We start from the raw sequence: 19,229 nt of genomic DNA on the forward strand, positions 1-19,229 counted from the left end.
TCTGTCACCCAGGCTGGAGTGTAGTGGCACAATCATAGCTCACTGCAGCCTCAACCTCCTGGGCTCAGGTGTTCCTCCCACCTCAGCGTGTCAGGCAGCTGGGATTACAGGTGTGCACCACCATACCCAGCTAAATTTTGTTTTTGTTTTTGTTTTTTTGTTTTTTGTTTTTTTTGAGAGATGGCATTTCACCATGTTGCCAAGGGGGGTCTCACACTCCTGGGCTCAAGTAATCTGCCTGTCTCAGCCTCCCAAAGTGCTGGGATTACAGGAGTGAGCCACTGCACCCAGTCCCTATCTTTCCTTCCTTCCTCCCTCCCTCCTTCCCTCCCTCTCTCTCTCTTTCTTTCTTTTGACAGAGTCTCACTCTGTCACTTAGGCTGGAGTGCAGTGGCCCAATTTCTGCTCACTGGAACCTCCACCTCCCAGGTTCAAGTGATTCTCCTGCCTCAGCCCCCTGAGTAGCTGAGATCACAGGCGTACACCACCGTGCCTGGCTAATTTTTGTATTTTTAGTGGAGATGGGGTTTCACCATCTCAAACTCCTGGCCTCAAGTGATCCACCTGCCTTGGCATCCCAAAGTGCTGGGATTATAGGCGTGAGCCAACGTGCCCAGCTGGGCCCCTATCTTTTAATAATAATAAATATTCTTCAAGATTTTCTACAGACTTTAAATGACCGCCAAGAATTTCACAGTATGAATGTACGGATTTAGCTATTTATCAGTGTTCGCATTGTTTCTGTTTTTTGTTTTTGTTTTTGTTTTTGTGTTCGTGTTCTGCTAGTGTATGAATAATGCCATCCTGGCTGGCTGTGGTGGCTCACGCTTGTAATCCCAGCGCTTTGGGAGGCTGAGACAAGAGGATTGCTTGAGGTCAGAAGTTTGAGACCAGCCTGGGAAAACATAACGGATACCTTGTCTCTATTAAAAAACAAAAATTAGCCAGGCATGCTGGTGTGTACCTGTAGTCGCAGCTACCTGGGAGACTGAGCCTGGGAGATAAGGCTGCAGTGAGCTATGATTGTACCACTGCACTCCAGCCTGGGTGACAGAGTGAGACAATGCTTCAAAAAAAAAATGATATCCTTGCAATTAAATCCTTGTATACAGTATATTCCTATTTCCTTAGTCTAAACTTTGAGAAGTAGACTTGCTGAGTCAAAGAGTTCTGACACATATTGCCAAATTTTTCTACAGGCTGAATTAATGTCTACTTCTACCAAAAATAAATGCCTTTGTTAACACTGGGTCTCAAAAACAATTTCAAAAATGTTTGTCAAATCAATAGGGAAAATGGTATCTCATCAGTGGTTTAATTTGTATTTATTTGATTACTTGTGAGGTTGAATGTTTTTGTCTTACACTTGTTAGCTATTGGCATTTCTAATTTAATGACTTGCTTTTCTATATCCTGTACTCAATATTCTCTGAAGATGCTTGTTATTGATTTGTAGGACCGGTATCTCTATAAATGGATATTGAGTCTATGTGTTTTAAATATTTTTTCTAGTCTGCCATTGGCCTTTTATTTTTTGATCTGAAATGGTTAAAAAATATATGTAATTTAGGCCAGTTTTTCTTTTTATGATTTCTCTGTTGCTATTTTTATAATGTTGTTATTGTAGACATTATTTTTTGATACATATTTGTACGTATTTATAGGGTACAAGTGCTATTTTGATACATGCATGGAATGTGTAGTGATCGAGTCAGGGCATTTAGGATATTCACCACCTCAAACATTTATCATTTCTTTGTGTTGGGAACATTTCAAGTCCTCTCTCCCAGCTATTTTGAAATATACAAGGTATTGTTGTTAACTATAGTCACCCCACTCTGCTATCAAACTTTACAGCTTTTTCCTTTCATCTAAGTGTTTGTTTTTACTCATTAATCAACCTCTTTTCATCCCCCCCATCCACACACATACCCTTCCCACCCTCTGGTATCTATCATTCTACTCTCTAACTCCCTGCGATCAAATTTTTTAGCTCTCACATATGAGTGATTTGTCTTTCTGTGCTTGTTTTATTTCACTAGACATAATGACCTCTAGTTCCATCCATGTTGCTGCAAATAATAGGATTTCATCCCCTTTTTTATGGCCAAATAGTATTCCATTGTGTATATGTACATTTTCTTTATCCATTTTCCCCTTGATGGACACAGTTTGCTTCCATATCTATGCTATTGTGAATAGTCCTACATTAAATATAGGAGTGCAGATACCCCTTTGATACACTGATTTCCTTTCCTTTGGATAAATACCCAGTAGTGGAATTGCTGGATTGCATGGCAAGTCTACTTTAAGTTTTTTGAGAAATCTTCATACTCTTATCGGTAGTAACTATGCTAATTTACGTTCCCGCCAACAGTGTATAACAGTTCCCCTTCTCCACATCCTTGTCAGCATTTGTTTTTTTCCCCTGATAATAGCTATTCCAACTGGGATAAGGTGATATCTCATTGTGATTTTGACTTGCATTTCCCTGATTAGTGGTGTTAAACATTTTAAAAATATACTTATTGTGTATTTGTATGTCTCCTTTTGAGAAATGTCTATTCCGATTCTTTGCCCACTTTTAATATAATTATTTGTGTTTTTTTGGTATTGAGTTGAGTTTCTTGTATATTTTAGATATTAGTCCCTTGTCAAATGAATAGTTTGCAAATATTTTCTTTTGTTATTTTTAAGAAAGCATTTCCCAACTTGAAATTATATAAATACTTACCTATATATATTTTTTCTACTGCTTGTTTAGTTCCATTTTTTGCTTTAAATCATTACCCTGTAGACTTTATTTGGTATAATACAAGAAGTAGAAATTTAATTTAATTTATTTCAAATGATTCACTATTCAAAGATTAATCAATTTTTTATACCATTTCACATTACTTCTGCTATATTTGCAGATTAATTATAAAGGAAAGCACTGATCAAAAGTTGCACACTGGAGGCCCATGGCAATATCCAGCCTATGAATATATTTAGTTCAGAATATTTTTGAATTAGTTATCTGCATCTAAAAATCAGAAAGTTTTATACAAGAATCTGTTTTTACAAATTCTCCTTAAAAATCAGAATATCTGGCAACTCTAGACTCACAGTCTCCCTTGACAAAAATGTGCAGGAGCTGGGAGGCAATTGCTTCCTATCATCAGGAAAGGTCCCCACCAGTGTACGTTATTCATTTTTGTTGTCTGCCTGATCCCTGAAGGCATTTCAGGATGCTATTAAGTTTTGTATATTTATTTTGCAATTGGACACATTACACGAATTCTCTAATTAGTACTAACTGTTTTGTGGCTAATTTTCTTGGGGTTTCAAGTAATTATATCATCATGCAAAAAATTATAATTTTATCTTCTCTTTCCAAAATATATACTTTCTAATTCTTTCTTCTCGCCTTATTACAGTTGCCTAAAAATTTCTCACATTTTGAATAATGGTTATGACTGTTAATTTTAACTTTAATTTTTAACATGAGGAGATTGAGAGATGCCTAAATGGCTGGTTTGTTTCTGGGTGTGTCTGTTTCCAGGAGAGATTGGTGGGTGAGTCAGTGGACTGAGAGAAGAAGACTTGCCCTCGATGGGGGCAGGCATTGTCCAACTGGTTGGGGGCCTGGTTGGAACAAACAGGAGAAAGACAGCAGATTCTCTGTCTCTGCTGTCTTTCCTCTGGAGTGGGAGGCTTTTCCTCCTCTTGCCCTTGGACATCAGGCTCCAGGTTCTTTGGCTTTTGGACTCTGGGACTTGCACCAGTGACCTCCCAGGGCTCTCAGGCCTTTGGCCCCAGACTGGGGGCTGCACGGTCAGCTTCCCTGGTTCTAAGTTCCCTGGTTCTCTTTAGCTTACAGGTGGCTGGTCGTGGGACTTTGCCTCTGTGGTCATGTGAGCAGCCAATTCCCTCATAAATCCCCTCTGTATCCTACTGGCTCTGTTTCTCTGAAGAACCTTGACTAACACAAGGCTCATAATAGCAGGCATCTTTATACGGTACCTAACTTTAATGGGAATGCCCCTTGTGCTTGACTTTTAGGTATGAAGTAAGCATTTTTTTATTGTGTCAAGGAAATATACTTTTTATAGTTCTCTGATGTTTTGATTTTGTATTAATATCAGTAATATATGTGGAATTTCATCAGACCAAATAACTCTTCAATATCTATTGATATTATCCTGTGACTTCTCTAAATTTAATACATTATAATAAGAGATTTTTCTAAGGGTTTATATGCTTCACATAGTTTAAGCCATGTATGTATTTTTATTATGAATCCTACCAATGTCTAACACTACTTAATAAACCCTAATAATATACTTCTTAATCTAATTTGCCTTTAAAAGGCAATTAGGAATTTTTATCTGTTTTCATAAATGAGATTTGTCTATTGTAATTGTTCTTTCTCTTTTTGGTGCTTTGTCATTTTTTTTCTTATTAGAAAATTTATTTTCAACACAACTAAAGCAGCAGCTGAAGTTTTTTTTTCTTAAAATGTACTTCATTTAATATTTCTACTGCTGACCATACTTAATTCTTTAATTGCATTAACTGGTATTTTTAAAAATTCTCTAAAAAAGTTAATTTTTTGTTTATGTATTGTGATGGTTAATTTTATGCGTCAACCTGACTTGGCTAATGGATGCCCAGATAGCTGGTAAAACATTTCTGGGTGTGTCTGTGAGGTTATTTTCAGAAGAGAGTAGCATTTGAATCAGTAGACTGAGTAAAGAAGACCACTCCACCAGTGTGAGCAGGTGTCATCCAATCTGTTGAGGGTCTGAATGGAACAAGAAGGTGGAAGAAGGGTGAATTTGTTCTCTCTTCTTTTTTCTTAATTTATTTTTTATCTTAAAATTTTTTTCCCACCCAGCTGCACACAGATGTTCTCTCTTCTTGAGCTGGGATATCCAACTTCTGCCCTCAGACATCAGCTCTCCTGATTCTCTGGAGTTTGGGCCTGGACTGGAACTATACCGCTGGCTCTTCTGAGCCTCCAGCTTACGGGACTCAAGAAGATTGAGGGACTTTTCAGCCTTCATAATCCCATGAGCCAATCCCTCATAATAAATCTCTTTCTGTATATCTCTCTCTATATATACCTTTTTGGTTCTATGTCTCTGGAGATCCCTGATTAATACATATTATTTTCTTTTCTACTTTTTTTTTCCAATTTTAATGTGAAGCATATTATAAATACAGAATAGTGTATAACATGCATTTGTACAGTTTAAAGGATAATAATAAAATAAATACCCATATAGTCATCACTTAGCTTAAGACATAGAACATCGTCAATGCCTAGAAATTGTTTTCCAATTGCATTTTTCTTCTTCCTCAAACAAAACCATTATCCTGAGTTTTGAGTTAAAATATCCTTGCTGTTTGCTGATAGTTTCACTTCTTAGATATGTATCCTTTAACAACATGTTGTTTAGTTTGGCTGTTTTTAGTCTTCACATATGCAGCTGATCCTTGATTTATGATGGGATTACGTCCTGATAAACCCAAACCTAATGTAAGTTAAAAATCAGATGGGTTTATCAGGAGTGTACTGAAGGCATATTGCTTTTGCACCATGGTAAAGTCAAAACAATGTAAGTCAGGGACCATCTATATAGAATCATATGGCATGATTGCCCAATGATACCCTTTTTTGCCCAATATTATGTGTATATGAGCCATCCATGCTGACGTATGCAGCTGAGGCACACTTATTTACACTGCTGTATATATTCCTTACACACATGTATTATCTCGTCTGCCTTTGACATTTTTGCATTTAAGGTTGCTGAGGAGAAATCTGCTATTTCTCAGTGTAAATAGCCTGTTCCGTTTTGTTTTCAGCCTGGATGGTTACAGGCCTTTTTTCTTTATCTTTGACAGTCAATGTTTGCTAGAATAAATCCAGATAAATATTATTTTATTAAGTTTGTCTGGCACTCCTCATATTGGCCCCATTATTTCTATATGTGGTCATTTTTCTCCATTTTCTCATCCTTACAATGGAAGGCTTATGCCTGTCCAGCATGGGAATGGGTAAGTGTTCTCTCAGAGATTATGCATCCCTGTGAAAGCCTTTCAGTCTTGGCACAGGAAATAAGTTTATATTTTCTTGACCTTAACCACCTTAGAAGTGTCATGGTGTATGAGAAGTAAGAAGAGAGGTGGCCATAGGTAGGCAGCCTCATCTCTGGCTGAAGGGCTCTTCCTGGGATTGTCACAGCAGCTGAAGCCCACCGGGGCAGGCAGCAGTACCCCTCCAGCCAGCATGGCGGCCCTCCCCAAGAGCAAACCTCATCAGAACCTCTGCTCCATTCTCCATGCCTTCTGTGCTGTGAACAAGTCTTGAGCATCCCTGGGACCAACCGGCCCTCCTTGAGAGCTCCAGCACCTGTTTCCTTCTCAAGGTGGTGGTGGAGTTTGAATTTGACACTGCCCTCAACAAAATGACAGTCTTATGATCGTCACTCATCTCTGGTCCTGTCACACCAAGGAGTGGAGTGTTTGTCCTCTTCTTTTGCGTAGGTCATTTCAGCTGCAAGTTATGAAGGGAGAGTGTTAAATGCATTGACTCAGATTGTCATGCTGAATTGGAAACACTGGCTATTCCACTTGTATTGACTCTCAAGTTGAAAAGTGGGCCTTTTGTGCATTCAGCATGCCTCCCAGAGCCTAGCAAGGAGGGTAGAGATGGATAGGCAGCTTCTTTTTTCCAATCCATACTTGAGAAAATTTCAGCTGCATCAGCAGGTTACAAGGGAAACTACCTGAATGCCACCTGGGATTTATAGCCACCTGGGGGATAAGCATTTGTTTCTAATGTGGAATAAGATAATCTTTTCCTCCTAGCCTCTGGACAATAGAAAGGGAGTCTGACCATTTGCCAAACACATTGTGGAAGGGGAAAGTACATAGAACTGGAGATTGGACAATGTCCTTAATACTCTTCCTTTACAGAAATTCTGTGACTAGTGTTCTATTTGACTAGAGATGGAGGGCTCCATCTCTCTAATCTTGAAGTCCTGAGATATGTGCCTGCTTGTTCAATGTCACCTAAGGCTTTTTAGTCAGTGTTGAAGGATGGGGCTGTCTTATGATCACACAGATATGTTTTATTGTCTTAAGGGCCTGACAATCAGGGATACCTTCTAGTTAAATTCCTCTTTAAGGGCCTGAAGTCTCCTTAGTACTCAGCATGCAGTTCAGATGTTTCCCTTTCTCCTGGGAAACAAATAGGATTCTCAAATTGTGACTTTGTTAATTGTTCTTAAGCAAGTTGCATTAAAATTTATATGCACCTTTCCAAGAGAAGATAAATTACACATATTAAAAGAAGGAGAAGAAAAGACACAGTGATTATGAAATTCCTCAGAGAAAGGTTCTTTGTTCTTTGCGTGCCTCATAATGTATCTGTCAGAGCAGACCTGTCCATTCAGCAGGTCTAAGGTGGCAGTGAGTTATGATTGGGGGACTCAAGCTTATCATCCTCATTATTGGGAATATAATTGAAAGGTCAGATACTTCCCCTTTGAGAGTTATCCAGCTTTGCCCAGGGGCTTGGCTGTGGTCTGTGGGTCTTTAACTTGAGGACGGGGGAAGGTAGGGTAGGGAACGTGGTCTTAGATTTCTCAGATATTTGAAAATAACTTTATCTTCGGTCAAAATCTGGAAACTGTACACATTACAATCAAGTGTTTCTTGGACTTTCTAGGGTAGAGGAAAAAATGGGACAATGAAATAACTCTTTTATTCTTTTATGTCTGTTGGAGTCTTGAAACTCTCATCACTTTGCCCCGATATCATTCAGTTGGGCCCAACCTGAGCAGGAGAACATCTCTGATTTGATAACCTTCTAAAGTAGTGTACATATTGCATTTTGACCACAACAAGACAGATTATGCAGAGTGCTATGAGACAGAGACAGGCCTAAAGAACTTCACTTTCTTTTTCTTTTTTTTCTAACATAAAAGGCTGGGCAATATTCAGGCATTGCCCATGCCACTCCTGACCTTGTGCAATTGTCCAGAAAGTCCCTGAGCCCAGAGCTGGGTGCAGGCTGTGCCTACAGCCAAGTCCTTGGGGGTAACTGGTAGCCTGTGGGGTAGGGGTACTGTTATGACCTCCTTTTACAACTTTCGCAAGGGCAGGCAATCTGGATCAGTGGAGTTAGCTAATCATAACTTCCTCAGTTATTTTATAACTCTGTGCCGCAGTTTCCTCTTCTCTAAAATGATGATAAAAATAGATTGTACTTTTTAGGGATGTGAAAATTAAATGAGGTAAAACTGTTAGGAGAGTTTCAGGGCTAGAGTAAGTGCTTAATCAATCATTATTTATGACATTATTACCTTATTTGGATCATTGAGGAGTACATTTCTCCCTATTCTTGAAATGCTTAATAATCAAACACTTTGGTTTCTAAGTGAAGATGAGCTTTTAGTGGGAAATTTATAGATATCTTATGCCTCCCATTCTTGCCTATACAAAGCCTATATTCTTGGTTGGGACACCAAGAGCCTTATAAACTTTGCTTAAGCACAACAGAGAATATTCACAAAGTCTCTTAATCTCATCCAATTCCCGTGAGAAGGAACACTGTTACATAGTGATGACAGTGGATCTCAACTGCATCATGAATTCTTCCCAAGAGACTCCTGAAACATTTATTTTATGGTAAAGATGCCTTCCAGCAAGATTGACTATAAAAAGAATTTTCTCTCTCTCATTGACTTGTTTTATAAAATCAGAGATATGATCTCATGGAAGAAAATCTCCCAATTGATTTGACAAAAATGCTTAGTTAAGGAATGAGTAGATGATGTGTTTGTTTTATTCCACAACTAAATTGTAAGTTCTTAAAGGGAAGGGAGCTAGATTCCTATTTTTGTAAATTACAAAGATTCAGTACATCGGACTGACCTGGTGGCTCATGCCTGTAATCCCAGCTCCTTGGGAGGTCAAAGTGGGAAGATTGCTTGAACCCAGAAGTTTGAGGCTGCAATGAGCTGTGATCATGCCATTGCACTCCAGCCTGGGCGACAGAGAGAGACCCTGTCTCTAAAACAAAACAAAACTAAACAAGAATAGATTTAGTACAGGACCCTAAAATGTGCTGGGTACAGTAAATGTTGACGTGGGCTGACCAGGTCCGAATAGTAGAAACAGAATATTTTTGAAACTTTAGAAAGAAAATTCACGTATGAAAAGATAAAAATAGATGTGCCTAGATGTGGGAGTGAAGACAGTAGCCACACTCACTTGACTCTGCCTTTTCTAGAGGGCCCTGAGGGTGTCCTTTAGTGTTTTGAGGGCCTCTGAGAGGGCGTGACCCTGTTTGATTGAAGATGAGGCTCCTGAGACCAAGTGACTTAACCAAGCCTATACCAAGTTATTTATGGTAAAATCAGGACTAGGACTCAGACCTTTAACTGAACATGGAGATTCCAAGATCTCCCTTCTGCTTTCTCTGTATGAAAGGAATTTTTCTTATTTTGATTTATACCTGAGACTAGTATAATTCCACATCAACCAGCTCCTGTTACATTTCCTGTGAAAGGAAGTTGGATGCAATATCACAATTGACCAATAGATGTCACTATATGCCATATTATTGTGCATTTGGCCGCCTGCCTGAATTTTGCTTGAATTTCTTAATTGGGGTGGGGTCTGCGGACTTCTGGGAATCACTGGATCTGTTTGGGAGACACAAAAGAACTATGAGAATTTTAAAAATTGTATTTTAAGCTTGATAAAAGTTTTATCAAATCAAGAGTTATTCGACCTGCTATAAAGGCAAAACTCTTACTTGAAATCTTTTTTAATAGGAAAAAAGGGATGTTTTTCAAGTTGAGCTCCCTGGATGAGAAGTGGAGTTAGTGGGGCTGTGAGGAGCCCCTAACTTCTATTCAATTGGCAAAACCTCCCCTTCCACTTCATAGAGAGGAGTCTGAGGGATTGAAGGGCATGAGATTTCAAGTTCAACAGAACTGGGTCTGAGTTCTGGTTCGTTCATTAGCTGTGTGATCTTGAGTATGTTATTTAAACTCGTCTAGCCCCGCTTCCCTCAGCTGTAACATAATGACACTGATCATATGGTCTTGTAAGGATGAAATGAGACAATATGTGAAAACACAAAGATTAACTGTCATTATTAACTATGACCATTTCACTTTACGAAGGCATTTTTATAACTAAAAATGCTTGGAAAGTACTGACTAGTCCAAGTTTCCATTTTAAAAATGGGACTTAAGAGGCCGAGTTATTTGGTTCTCTGATTATGTTTTACAATTTCATAATACAAGTATTTATGTAAAACAAGACATGCCTGTTCTAAATCTTTTACAGGTGTGTCCCTCCCCACTTGGGGAAACGTGATGTGTCCCTATTCAAATTTATCAGACTGATGAAATACAAAACAACCCTTCACTTGGTAATTTAGCAGTCTAAATAATCCAGTTTATTTGAAACTTTTATCTTTATTTTTTTCTGTTTACAAAAGTATTCTAGAATAAGTGTGCAAAATTTCAGCAAATGATGTGTTTAAGTAATGATTTGATTGATGTAGTTAAAATATAATTTAATAATTAAATATGGATGTTTTCATAACTTTTCAACCACAGAGTTTTAATGTTTTGATTTAGTCGATTCATTTATTAGGCAAATATTTTCATTGCGAACATTCATATTCACCGAATACATGTATAGGCTGCTAAGTGAAGGCTTTAATGGAATGGGAATTCATGAATACTTGACCTTATGATGTCGGTTGCTCTGATAAATTGTTAGCTGAAAGAATAATTCAAAGTGTTGTGGGTCTATCCTCATTTATAATGTAAATTTAATTTTACCTTTCTATTGACATCCACCTGTACACTACAATTTAATTTCTGTTTCCCCAAATTCCTGAGGTTTCCACATAGTTTTTTAAGGAAATGCAATTTTATGATGATAGAATCCCATTGCAACTCCATATGCTGTAATGTCTAGGGTTGGAGAAACCTTTGGATCCAGGAACCAACAATTCAAGGACTGGTTTGATTAGACCAAGGTATTCTGGCTATTTTGAGGGTTGTCTGTGGTAGTCAGGGCAAAGCAGAGAGGCCACTGGAACCACGGGCCGCTAGTCTCTAAAAAGTGACTTGGGCTTCCTTGAAGGCCTCTACTGCTGCTGCCGACAGAGGGCGCAGGCAGGTTTGTGCATCTTCTGAGCAGGTGGGGTGCTGTGAGTTACATCTGGGCCAACTACCCATTCCATTCAGGAGGCACACCATCTGGGGCCATGATACTTACTGGAACCCATGAAAATGTTTTAATTTTAAGTTCTTTTGAAATACAAAGAAAAAATAAATATAAGAATAATGAATATAATAAGGAATCCAGCTTACATTACATTTTGCCTGGGAAACAGCCAGACCCCATCTCTACAAAAATAAAAATTAAAAATTAAAAAAAAATTAGCCAGGTGTGATGGCAGGCACCTGTAATCCCAGATACATGGGAGGCTGAGGCAGGAGAATTGCTTGAGCCTAGGAGTTCGAGGCTGCAGTGAGCTATGATGGCACCAATGCACTCCAGCCTGGGTGACAGAGCGAGATCCTGTCACAAAAAAAAAAAAAAAAAAAAAAAAGAAATTATGGAGGTGAGGCTCTCTAAGGCCAAAGTAGCTAAGGCCCATGAAAATTATAATGTGATCCTAAGCTACACTTCCAAAAAATTTGGAGTCCTAAGTTTACTGTAAGGGGAGAGGGGGACGAGGGAGAAAGTTGGAGGAAGAGGGAGTTGCTGAAGGCAAACTCGGCCTCGGGACTGGGACACATGATAACCCAGAGAGTAGGGTGAAGGTTTAGCTCACCTGGGCTCTGACTGACTATATGGGAGGTGACCTGGGAGTGTAGGAATTATTTTAAGTTACAAAACTGTTTGTACAAAGACCTTTCTGACCTCATAGCTGCCAAGCTCCTAGACTTTTACCTGCTTCCCAAATCTTCAAAAACAGGCCATTTTATTCGCCTCGCTTGCAGTCTGTAAAATGTCTTGCTGCCTATAAAATGTCATAGGTCTGGATTGGAAAACACAGGGTGGGCAGGCTGCATGATTCCTCCCCATCTAGGCCTAGGGAGAGCTATGTTTCAGGCTAAGTAGTAGTGCGGGTCGACTTTTCCCTCCTTGGAAAGTTACCATTGAAGGAACTCTGAGATTTCCAAGCAGGTATCTCCGCCTGAACATGAGGGGAGAAAAGAGATCACCCTCTGGAAAAAGAGCAGGCTTGCTGGTAACTCAGAGGACACTTTTCTGACAGGCAAGAGAAGAAAGCTAGGTTTCCAGTCTGTGGCTTCTCTCTCCAGTGACAGTGTGTTCTGGCACTCCCAGATATGATTGCCTGGTTGCTTAGGGATGGTGCCTGGACCCTTGGCCTGGGGTCTTTGAGGGCTTCCCTCTGGGAAGAGAGAGGGCAAGTGAAGCAGGCTAGAACACGGCCATCTGGTGGCACTGGGCAGTCAACCAGCATCCCCTGCCATCCAGTGAAACACCTGTGAGACTCATGGGGTGGGATGGGAAGATGGGGATGGGGAGGCTCTGCCCTCAAGAGCTTTGGTGCCATGCACCCATCCAGCCCCAGAGAGAGGGGCAGCAGTGGAGCAGGGGCAGAAGTCTAACAGTCACTTCTGACAGCTGGGGCCAACAGTGAGCCTGGGGAGACCTTGGCTGTGGAGGGGGGATGGAGGTGGCAGGTGTGCCTCTCAACGGAGGGAATAATGGGGATGCATGTGTACAGATACGGTCTGGCTTTTCTGGGGCCAACACCACTCCTACCTGCCTCTTGGCGAACAGGCTGCATCCATCATGTTAGTCTCTTAGGATTAGGTGGTGGCTTTGGTTATTTAACTCCTGGGGTGCCTCGTGCCCTGAGGACACCATGCTGATCTTGCTCTCTGGCTGGTGGGTGGGTCCCTTTACTGGCTGACTCTGAGGGGGCAGCAGGGGAGATGTTACTCTATCATTCCTATGCTGATTTATGGCTTCATCTTTTAGTCCTTATGGAGTCAGGTCAGGGGACACAAAGATGAGTAATATATGGTCTCTGCCTTCAAGGAGCTCAAAGTCTGTTGGGAGAGAAAAAAAAAAGAAAAAAGACTACTGGCACACAGTGACAAATGCTGGGCTAAGGCCTGCCCAGGAAGGGGACAGCTGCTGGGAGAGGTGTGTGCAGGGGCAGGGTGGGCCTCAAGACAGGGAAGGTGGGATTCCAAGGGAACACAGGAGTCAGCCAAGTGGGAAGTCAGGGAGGAACATGTAAAGTTCTGGTGCCATCAAAATCCAGAGGCACTCAGGACTGCCGGCCCTTGAAAAGGCAAGAGCTTAGGGGACAGGATGGGGAATGGAAAGAAAGAAGAATGGAGAGAGGCAGGGCTTCTGGTTATGACCAAGAGCCAGGCATCCCCCCACTAAAGGATTGGAGAGGAACTGCAAGATTTCCTCAGGGGAGAGACAAGACCAGACTTGAATTATACAAATATTGAGTCTGGGAGAGGTGGGGAGATGAGAGCTGGAAGCAAGGAGGCCTGTTAGAAGGCAATTACGAGTAGGAAATGATAAGAACCTAAGATCACTGGCAGTCAGTGCGGATTACAGGCTTGCGGCTCCCAGGTGCATGGTGGTGAGTGGGTGGTGGGGTGCAAGGATGGGAGGAGCCTCCCAACTCCTCCTGCTCTTGCGCCTCCAGCCCCAAATCGATGAGAGAGCTGGGCCAAGTCTTGTTCTAGGAAGGTGCCCCTGCTGGGTTCTGGTTGAGGCGATTTGCCCAGGGTGGAGCCTTTCACCTCTGCACAGGCTGCTCCTCCTTCCCTTCCCAGCACACTTCCCTTCCCTATGCCTTGTGGTCAACTCCTGCTTGTTCTTTAAGGTGCAGGTCAGGTGTTACCTCCTTCAGAGAGACTTTTGTGGCCTATTCCTGCCCCATACCTTGGGTCAGGAGCCTCATTGTTGTGGCATGTGGTTACTGTGCTTGCAGTAAAGGCCTCTGTCACCGTGCACTAAAAGGGCCCAATAACTTGCCGTCTTTTCCCACTACACTGAGCTCCATGAGTGCAAGGTTTATCCTGATGTATTATGTATTAAATGCATATTTACCAACAGCCTGCTTGGTAAGCCAGGAACAGAGCTAGGCATTTGGGATATAAGAGTGAGGGGAAAAACAGGCACTAATCATGCAACCATGAAATTTAGAGCCTATAAGCAAAGACTCATGCTATGATGAGGACGAACACAATGTTATAAGAGCCCCTAGTAGGTACCCATTAGGCAGGGTTCTCCAGAGAAACAGAACAAAGAGGATGTGTGAGTGTGTGTGTGTGTGTGTGTGTGTGTGTGTGTATACACATATGTAGATATAGGGAGAGAAATTTATGATAAGGAAATGGCTCTCATGACTATGGAGACTGGCAAGTCCAAATCTACAATATAGTTCTATTCTGAAGGCCAGCAGCCTGGAGACCCAGGAAAGCCAAGGTTCCAGCTCCAGTATGAAGGCAGTCTTTTGGAGAATTCCCTCTCGCTCAGGATAGCCAGTCTTTTTATTCGATTGAGGCCTTCAATTGATTGGATGAGATGCACCCACATTATGGAGGTCACCCTGCCTTACCCAAAGTGTATTGATTTAAATGCTAATCTCATCCAAAAACACCCTTCAAGCCTGGGTGCAGTGGCGCATGCCTGTAATCCCAGCATTTTGGGAGGCTGAGGTGGGCAGATTGCTTGAGCTCAGAAGTTCAAGACCAGTCTGACCAACATGGCAAAACCCCATCCTACAAAAAATAGAAAAAAAAGCCAAGAGTAGTGGTATATGCCTGTAGTCCGAGCTACTTGGGAGGCTAAGGTGGGAGGATCATTTGAGCCCAGAGGTCAAGGCTGCGGTCAGTCAAGATTATACCACTGCACACAAGCCAGGAAAGGGTGAGACCCTCTCTTAAAAAAAAAAATTAAAAAAATAAATACATGAAAACCAAAAACACCCTTCAAGTTGACACAAAAAATTAGCAATTGCAGTACTCGGGCCTAATCTAGGTGGTCAGGAAACCCTCCTTTGAGAGAGGAGCAATAATGCTGAGATCTGAAGAAGAGCCAAGGGCACATGGAGGAAGTGAGGGTGAGGGGGAAGAAGGGAGGCCATGTCAGGTGGAGAAAACAGCCTGTGCAAAGGTCCTGTGTCAGGAGGGAACACTGCATTCTGGGGGATCTGAAAGAAGGCCAATATAGCCTTCTATAATGTGGAGGCTTCCCTTCTATAATAAGGGAAAGAATAAGGGAGCTTGGTGTGAGATGATTCTGGATAGATGGGAAGATGGCAGATCCTGCAGGGTCTTGTAGACCACAGTAAGAGGTGTGGTCCATATCGCAAGAGCATTGGGAAGCTATGAAAATGTTGTTAATGAATAACGTGATCAAATTTGCATGATTGCATGTTGACGTTTCCTCTGGTGGCAATGAGAATCGGGTGTATATAGGCAAGAGTTGCCGTGGGGTGGCTGGTTGTATTATTCAGGATTCTCCAGAGAAACAGAGCCAATAGGACACATGTAGATGCATGAGAGGAGATTTATTATGAGAATTAGCTCGTGTGACTATAGAGGCCAAAAAATTCCATGATATGCTGTTTGCAAGCTGGAGAACCAGGTAAGCCAGTGGTGTAATTCAGTTCAAGTCCAGAGGCCTGAGAACCAGGAGAGCCGATGGTGTAACGGTCCAAGACCAAAAGTCTGAGAACTGGAGCTTGGGGTTGGGGATGGGGTGGGCAACTGCTGGTGTCAAGTCCTAGAGTCTAAAGGCCTGAGGACCAGGAGCTCCAGTTTCCAAAGGCAGCAGCAGATAGATGTCCCAGCCCAAGAAGAGAGAGTAAACTGTAGCACTCCCTTAAATTTTGTAAAGTGATGCCTCCTTCACCTTATCCTCATTCAGACCTTGGCCCAGAGAGTCCCAGAGCCAGAAAAATCTATGTCCAGTGTCCCAGATAGGAAGGCGTGCACCTCTCCCTAGCAAATGGAAGTTCCCCAGAAAGATTGGGGGAACACTGGGAACATGGGGCTGTCTGCAACGTCAGCATTTCTTCACATAAATGAAATGACTCCACATTCAAGGCCAGGAAAGAAGGAATATAGTGTATGCCCCACCTCATCTCTGTCACAGAGACCTGATGAACAGAAAAACCATGATATGAGCGTGCTTAGAAACCACAGTTATGCTACCAATATCTTTTAATAATGTTTGTTTAATAAAAACAAAGTGTTATTGTTATCATTATTAACTATTACACTCTATTTTCATATTTTTCTGTTTAGTAGGTAGATTTTTTTCTAACAGGCTTTGTAATCTCTTGGATTATGTTTTTCTTTAGCTATTAATGAAATTAATTTGGGTTCCTTGAACACAGCCATCATTTCACAAATGTTCTGCCTAGATGACAGAGAAAAGTCTGCCTAGAATGGAAAAAAAGTATTAATAATCCACAAAAGGAATAATCCGCATTATCATTTGGATTAATTGAGAATTGATTGGAATCATCTTGAGTCAGGTAACTTCGCTGAATTAGTAAAACTGGCATAAAACTCTTCCAGGGCGAAGAGCTTTATCAACAAAGTTAGTTGCTGTATCTGCCTATTCCTCTGGCCACTAGTTTCTCCTCCTTTGAAGGTAGGAAGGTTTCACATGATCATCATTTATGAATTGAATACTTTCCATGCAGAAGGTATTGCATATGAAATCAGCTTCTGGCTCTGAGTTATTTGCACTTTTTCTTCAGAGACAGGCAAGGTTGGTGGTGAGCTAGATTCATGAGCCCTTGGATTAGTATCCAGGTTGGCACACACTGTGCTGATGCTCTAGCTGGACCCTAACATTGACGAGGTCAGTGCTTAGACCATTCAAAAGTCTGCACACTTCTCCTATCACTGACATGTCCTCCACATTATTTTCTGTTCTTGGACTTTCTTCTTCTCAGTCACCCATCAATCCTGATTCCTCAGGCTTCAGCCTTTTTCATCCAGTTGGGCAGAGCTGCCAAGGATGTGTAGTTATATTCTATGGCTCTCCTCCTTAAGGGAATATTATGCTAAATGTTCCCTCCCCCACCGCCCTGTTCAAAGAGGAGGAGCACCCCAATGAGAACTTCATGGCATCTGTGAATTCTTCGTGCAGTATCTTCCATTGATTAATCAGACTTCCTAGTGTATTTCAGACTGATTCTCTTCTAAATTCACAATAAATTGATGACTTAACTAATTATATTTGCAAAGACTCTATTTCCAAAGAAAGACACATTCTGAGGTTCCATGCTGACATGAATTTTGGGGGTGATGCTATTCAACTTACTACACTCTGTAACCAGTGATGTACATCACTTACATATTTGATCTCAACCTAGGAGTCAATTGTCCCTTACATATTTTATGTAGACGAATGACTGACATAAATATTTTTGGAAAACTAAACATCAAGGTTGATAGATTTTATCAGATTTTATCTGTGGTTAAAATTCATGGGCCATGAATCTGGTCAAATATCTATGAGTTTGATTGAATACTCCTGAAAGGCAAACCACGGTATAAATCCAGGAAATACATAGTATAAATCCAGGATAGGCTTCATCCGTGTTTTGAACCTAAGTGTTAGTGTTGTGAATTATTTAATAGTTGCTTTTTATTTTCTCTTTGCCTGTCGACATCTTTAAAATATACATTTTAGGCTTTAATTATACCTATTTATAAATTTGCCTTTTCTTCTAAGTTGATTGATGAGAACTGAGGGCAAAGGAAGCTAAGACTAAGTGAATAGTATTTACATTTGAAAAATACAAAACGAAAGAATGATTTTTTGTTATTATATCTGATTACTTAAAAACATAATTTTTATAATAAAAATTGATGTGTACTCATTGTGGATGCTTTGAAAAAAAATAGCCCAAAGAGAAAATAAAATGCTCTTGTAGTCCCAGTCATCAGAATGAAGTGTTGTTAATATTTTCAAAGTATGCTTTTTCAGTCCTTTTTCTAATTGTATGCACATGTAAACATGAGGTGTGAAGAAAATGAGACCTATATTTGTACACATGTACTCACAGGATTGTAGCTGCTCCTGCCTTTAAGAGGATGGTAGAATTCATCTCAAGAAAGATTTTTAAAAATTATAAACATTCTTAATGGTCTTGATAAAGCATGAATGGTGAACACCTCTCCCTCTTTTTCAGGGCATGGAAAGAGGAGGTGGGACTAACAGAGCAGTGAATCACTCCACACAAAACAGCAGAACAGGAGGGAACTGAGTTATTTGTTGGCAGCTCAAGATACTGGAGAAGATGACGGGCCAGGAAGTCGAAAGAAGGTGAGAGGTTGAGGAGAGAAGAGGGGAGCTGGGGAGAAGCTCTGGCCACGTGGAAACCAGTAGAGCCTCCAGAAGACTGCAGCCAAGGAGGAATTCCTTGTGGCAAGGAATGTCTGATGTTGAATGTTAGATGGTTTTCTGCGCTGTGCTGGGATGATACAACCTGACTCAACTCTTCAGTTGATTGTTCCCTACTAACAGCACCCTGGGGTTAGTGTTGCTTTGGTTGAAAGGAAGCATGAAAAAGTTCTTCTATGATTTCATTTTTTTTAATCCAACTCTTTAATCCATTTAGAATTTATTTTGATATAAAGAATGAGGTGGAACATTAGCTTAATTTTTCTCCTGAAGGTTAGCCAATGATCTGACCATCTTTTAAATGATTTTAAATGCCACCTTGACATTATGTTAAATTATACTAAATGCTCAAGTATACTTTGGTCTATGCTTGTCTGGAAGAGACATTCCAATGTTCCCTCTGTCTTTTAGCTTTAGTAATAAACTTTCAAATTCATCTGGACTCATGGTTCTTCTAAATCATTACTATGTCTCCCAACTTCTTTTGCTGCTAGCTATGGCCGTTGATATAGAAGCAGGAATATTGTATGTAACTTTCAGGATGGTCCTGAATAAGAGGGGCCATGCTCCTTTTCACCCCTTTTCCTCCTTTCTGACAACTGTGATGTAAATAAAAAGAACTCTGGCAGCCATCTTGGACCATGACGTAGAAGTTGCTTGTTGAATGTTATCGCAAAATAGAAGTAGTCTTGGTCTCCCAAGAGCCCTTGATGACTTTCTGTCACCTGTAGATTGCTTATCTTTAGACTTATAATGAGAGAAAAATAAAC

At 40.8% G+C, this 19,229-nt stretch overlaps 1 long non-coding RNA gene across 1 annotated transcript in view; it reads left to right on the forward strand.

Moving 5' to 3' along the window:
• The window catches only part of LOC129527114 (uncharacterized), a 35,235-nt gene extending 16,188 nt beyond the window's left edge, over positions 1-19,047 (forward strand). Inside the window, exon 3 of the long non-coding RNA XR_008672047.2 lies at positions 18,248-19,047. This is a non-coding gene — a long non-coding RNA (uncharacterized lncRNA). The remainder of the gene's footprint in view (positions 1-18,247) is intronic.
• The last annotated feature ends 182 nt before the right edge of the window (positions 19,048-19,229 follow it).

Source organism: Gorilla gorilla, chromosome 1, assembly GCF_029281585.2.
Source record: "Gorilla gorilla gorilla isolate KB3781 chromosome 1, NHGRI_mGorGor1-v2.1_pri, whole genome shotgun sequence".
Classification (NCBI taxonomy): Eukaryota; Metazoa; Chordata; class Mammalia; order Primates; family Hominidae; genus Gorilla; species Gorilla gorilla.